Source organism: Triticum aestivum, chromosome 3D, assembly GCF_018294505.1.
Source record: "Triticum aestivum cultivar Chinese Spring chromosome 3D, IWGSC CS RefSeq v2.1, whole genome shotgun sequence".
NCBI lineage: Eukaryota > Viridiplantae > Streptophyta > Magnoliopsida > Poales > Poaceae > Triticum > Triticum aestivum.
The window spans coordinates 547152204-547158196 of record NC_057802.1 but is presented as its reverse complement, the minus strand read 5'-3'; positions in this window follow the sequence as shown (position 1 = coordinate 547158196).

The window sequence follows — 5993 nt, the reverse complement described above, 5'->3', positions numbered from 1 at the left end:
CTCGGCCTTCGACAACCTAGGATTAGTGCTAGTTTTAGTCTTCATGTCGATCAAGTCTTCACCTAGCGTCTGGTATTTGACATCAAATCTGTGCTCAATTTCCATTAACTTCCTACCTACCTTCTTTTCATGATCAGCTAAGCGTGCATTCATGGCTTCAACTACCATGTCAATCTGTGTAAACAAAATAAAACCCCGTTGATAACAATAGCTAAATGAATGAGGTTCCATGACACCTATTTGTGATATTGGAAAAACAAATAGTCTTTGGAGTACATACTTGTTGGCTACTAAATTGCTGTCCTTGTGATGGTGCTCGATACGAATCATGTTGATGCACATGTTCATCATTTTTTCTTGGAAAATTATTAGAATTCTCAGGCGGTCGTTGAGGAGCACAAATTTCCATGACAGCCTTTTTTTATAAAATATAATGAACCATTAGTACCAAATAAAAAATCGGATATAGAAAGTTCAATTGTAGATAGGTACCAGCCCGTTATGAAGACCTCCTTTGTCGTAAGCATCGCTTCTTAAAGTAGCCGTCATTTCGTCCCATCGTGCGATCAATGGAGGGGGTCTAGAAGCATACATCAATCGGCCACTACGCACGTGCTCCCAGTACCAATACTACACAATAAATTAGTTCATCACCATATAGATATGCAACAGAACAATAATTAAAGGACATTAAGTAGTGATCTAGCACTAACCTGGAGCAGAATTAGATTTCCTTGTAGATTTACGTGATCTCGATTTCTAAACTTGTGAACGGACTTGAAGAAGTGATTAAGTGTGAAACATCCCCAGTTAAATTTCCGAAGGTTTTGAAGATATGTAACAAGGTTGAGAAATTTCGAGTCCACATAATGTTGTGTTGTTGGTGCTAGAACAATACCAATTGCGTACAGAATGAACCGTCTCAGGAAATCGCCGTCTGGGGCTTAGGAAGCTCGGATCGCCGTTTCAAGGTCAGAAATCAAAATTTGCCCATTGTTTGCATAGGCGGTAAACAATTCTGTGTCGGTTTGCATTTCCAGATGTGGCTCTATATCCTCCCCTTCTATCGGAATGCCAAATATACACTGCACGTCCTCTTTTGTTATAGGAATTGGCGTTTTTCCAATGGTAATGGATTGGGTGTCCATATCTATGCTCTTGGCTAGTCTAACCAACATTATGCGCCGTAGAGTCACTTCATGCATCTGGGTTAGACCGCCAAGACTGGTTTCTGATATGATGTACTTTTTGTGGTCTGGTGACAACAGTTTCATGGTTTTTCCAAACCTTGTCTGTGAGCATACTAACTTCATATGACCATGATTTTCGCCGAGTTCCTGTTACATGCCATTAAATTATACTGAGTACACATGAATTATGTGTACGAAACGATTGTACACAAACAGTCAATTACTTACCGCATCGGTAATTTCGGAGATGGGCTTTTCTCCATTATGAAGGTTCGTATCTGAAACTGACATTGCTGGCTCATATGCAATGATAAAATCCGGCTCAATTAATCTGAACAAAATTGGAAAATGTATAACAAAATTAGCAGCGAATTAATTTTAACAAAATTAACTGGGTCATTTAACATATGATCCACTTATGGGTTTAAGCACAGAACCTATTTGGGTGCAAAACCTATGAGGGTTCAAATACTAAAGGAGCGGCCGACAACGATTATAAAGAGTTACGATCAGGTAATACCTTCTCTCGGAGACGGTGCCGCCGAGTAGATGGCGGCGGTTAGTGCGTCGCAAACTATAAGTGCCGGTATAGCGCGGTCGACGGCGCAAAGGAAAAACGGCGCGTTCACGCGAGGAGGAGGCGGTGAGAAGAACATTGACGTCTGACCCCTCAGATCACGTTGGCGGTGGGCGGCGAGTGGTGGCCGCCGACTCCTGTATTCCGTGGGCGACCGGCGTCTCCGATCTGATCTTGCAGCGGTCGTGGGAGGTGCGGACGGCCCGGGTGGTTAAAATGCGGAGCTGTAATCGCGGGATTTAGGGAGGGGTGGGCTGCGTGAGTTATGTGAGATTTGGATAAATGATATAAAAAATAAGAAAATCTTGTCAACTCGTTTAGGGGTTTAGGGGTTTAGGGTTATTAGGGTTTAGGGGTTTAGGGGTTCAGGGTTTAGGGTTTAGTGGGGGGGGTTAGGGTTATCAGGGTTCAGGGTTTAGGGTTTAGTGGGGGATAGGGTTATCAGGGTTTAGTGTTGACATGCAAGCCCGGAAATGCGCGTGTCAGAGATCGTACTTGCGTGTACATGTACTAATGATCCCAAACTTTCTTAATGGCATCCCATGACCACATAGAGAATGCATGCATAATGGTTTCCATGTGGGGCAAAATTTTGAATGTTTTTACGGTTTAGTGGGGGGGTTAGGGTTATCAGGGTTTAGGGTTTACGGGTTTTAGGTTCGACGGAACTATGTTTGTCTTACAGTGACGTAGCACACACACCGGACATTGGTGGAGCGTTGGTCTACAATGTATTCCCTCCGGTAGCATCGATCCGGTCCGTTGACTGGCTCGGCCGACAAACTTCGTCCCACATAGAGCATGCATCCATCCACTGGACCGGATCGATGTTGGGTTGGTTTCATACAGGTGAGGAACCCAGCTAGTGCTTTCGGGGTGTTGACATGCTAGGCCGGAAATGCGCGTGTCAGAGATCGTACTTGCGTGTATAATCCCAAACTTTCTTCATGGCATCCCATGACCCCATAGAGAATGCATGCATAATGGTTTCCATGTGGGTCAAAATTTTGAATGTTTTTACGGTTTAGTGGGGGGGTTAGGGTTATCAGTGTTTACGATTTTAGGGTTGACGGAACTATGTTTGTCTTACAGTGGACCTATCACACACACCGGACATAGGTCGAGCGTTGGTCTACAATGGAATCCCTCCGGTAGCATCGATCTGGTCCGTCGACTGGCTCGACCGACATACTTCGTGCCACATAGAGCATGCATCCATCCACTGAACCGGATCGATGTTGGGTTGGTTTACATGTACATGTACAGGGACCGGAAATGCGCGTGTCAGAGATCGTACTTGCGTGTACATGTACTAATGATCCCAAACTTTCTTCATGGCATCCCATGACCCCATACAGAATTCATGCATAATGGTTTCCATGTGGGGCAAAATTTTGAATGTTTTTACGGTTTTGTGGGGGGGGGGTTAGGGTTATCAGGGTTTAGGGTTCAGGGTTTTTTGGTTTTTTGGGTTTAGGGTTTAGGGTTGGTTTACAATGGATTCCATCCGGTACCATCGATCCGGTCCATCCACTGGCTCGGCCGACAACCTTCGTGCCACATTGTTCACATTGTCCAATTAACACTTTGTATAGATTTTTTGGGTAAAAAATGAACGAAATAATGCAACTAATCTGAACGTAACGTTTGGCATGTATCAAACCAAGTAGCCACTATTCCTCAAAAAAAACCAGTTAGCCACTAATTGCGCCAAACATATCACGTAATTACCAACGAAAATGGGTTGACAATTATTTCTAGAAATTCTTGGAAGGAATTTATTGCTCTTCCTTTTTTAGAGAACAATAAGTTACAAATTTTATTTTGGAAACAAGAAATCAGTTTTCAATTTTATTTGTCCTTTCCAATATATTTCAAATGAGCTTTTCCTTTGTCTGGTCATACAAGGCATTAAGCACATATGACATTGCTTATACAGAAGCTGACTGAAATAATTTGTTAACAACTACTAACGACTGATGATCAACTAGTAAACAAATCCCACAACAATTATTGAAAAATAAAATCCCGCGGCCATCAGATTTGCGTGCTTCTTCAGATCGATCAACTGCCTTAAGTTCTTGTTGATCTTCTTCAATTCCACCTTGAGTTCCGCATCTGCCACCATCGGAGGAACATTGGCATAGCCCTTATTATCCACCGCCGATGGCAGATCTACCTCTAGGGTTGCCCCGTGCCTCAAATCAATTAAGCCATCCGTTTGAAGCCTCTCAACGTATTCATCCAGCCACTCAAAATGCTTGCATGTTTTCAGCTTCTGAAAAAGGGAAGGGAAACCCTAAATACCAATTCCGAGGAAATATAAATAAATCTGGGGTCAGAATTCATAGCAAAAAGACACAACAGAACATAGATTTAACCTTCCCCGCTTCTGGTTTGCTCTCGCATTTCACAAATTCTCGCCCATGGTTTCCATTCTTCTCCGATATGGTTGTCAAACGCTTCAGTGGCGCGATGCGTGGGCAGTCAGGGCATCTGGTCATCGGTAGTGAACCATACCGCGGCCATGATGACGGAGAGGCCGAACTAGACATGGACATCTCTCGTCTCTCACCGTCCGCCGGCGATGGCAGGCTTCGTCGCCGGAGAAGAATAACAATTTGGTGGGGCAAGGGAAAGGGAGGCAATGGTGGGCCGCGGGTTGGCACGGGCACGGCGATGGCTCGGGCTTCTGTGATATGTGGTTGGACCCGCGGTCAGTGCACATGTTTTGCAAGCCCCCAAAAGATCGTGCTCGTTAAAAAAAACTTGCATCGAAGCGCATTACTTCAAAATAACTAATTAACCCTACAATCACGGATATATACCTTCCCATTCTACCGCATATCAACCCTATCCTAACCACCCCCATCTACCTTGTTTCTCCTCACATAGCCATCGCCGGGATCGCGCCATAGCTTCTCAAACGACCACGCCGACGCCGGATTAAAAAGGTCTCCTCCACGGCTCCTCCCATCTTCGATTGCAGTGCTGATTATTTTTTCCATTGATTGGACCAAGAAGTCATTTCCGAAGAGATTAGAAAATACAGCCTTTGCCATAGTTGAGTAGTTCTGGTGTAATTGGAGTACAGGATGTCATGCAAGAGCTTTTTGATTGATAGTTTGTAGTAGTTGTTCGTACAAACTGGTTATGAATATATTTTCTCGGTGGTATTGTTAGGAATTAGTTGGATGAGGTTGTGGATACAGCTTTCATACTATGGGTATATGTGTTGTTGTAGGGACCATGGTCTCAGAGGCGCATAACAACCGTGCGGAGTACGACAAGTCTTTGCATGAAGCGCGCCGGGAGATCGACTTGAAGGTGCAAAAGGATCACGCTGAGGTAGATAAGAAACTCAAAAAAGAACGTTCATACGTGGACAGGATGATAAAGGAGGAGAGTGAGGAGTTTTCCCGTAAGATGGCGAAGATGCGTCTTGAGATTGAAGAAAAGTATAAGCGGGACTGTGAGGACATGGAAAAAAAGTTTTTCCTTGGCTACAAGGAAATGCATCAAACGTTGCAGAAGGACCGGAAGCTTGTGGACAGTATTATACAGACAGAGCGAGTCAGGATGGATGCCTATGTGTTGCAGGCACGTTCGGATATGGACAGCAAGATGCTACAGGAGTGGTCGGACATGGATTATAAGGCCATGCTGGAGAAGGTCCGTTTGGAAGGACATATGTTAGAAGCCCGTGCGATCTCACGGCCACCCCGACAACATGTCTTCAATTTTTCTCCCCCTGTAAGTATCTCGCACCGATTGTATATATTAAGGACCTACGTATTCTATGATACAAACATCTTGAATTTGTGGCAACCTTATGTCGGCGATTGTATGTAGGCTAAGCATCATGAGACGGCACAGTCGCCATCCACTCGAGACATTGCGATAGAGTCACCCGTTCAATGCCACATCACTCCACCCCAACAACATATCTTCAATTCTCCCCTTGTAAGTACCTCGCAATGATGCCATACCCAAGATATGGTATGACCTTTTAAAATTTGTGTGTAAGCCCACTGTCGACCTTTCATACGCAGGATAAGAAACGTGTGATGGCAGAGTCCCCAGTCACACCACATGAAGGATACATTCCACATAACAAGGTGAGAAGGCTTGAGATGGCACAATCCCCAGTCACTCCACATGAAGGATACATTCCACAAAAGCAGGTAACAACACCGCAATGTTGCTATGCACATAAAAAATTATGT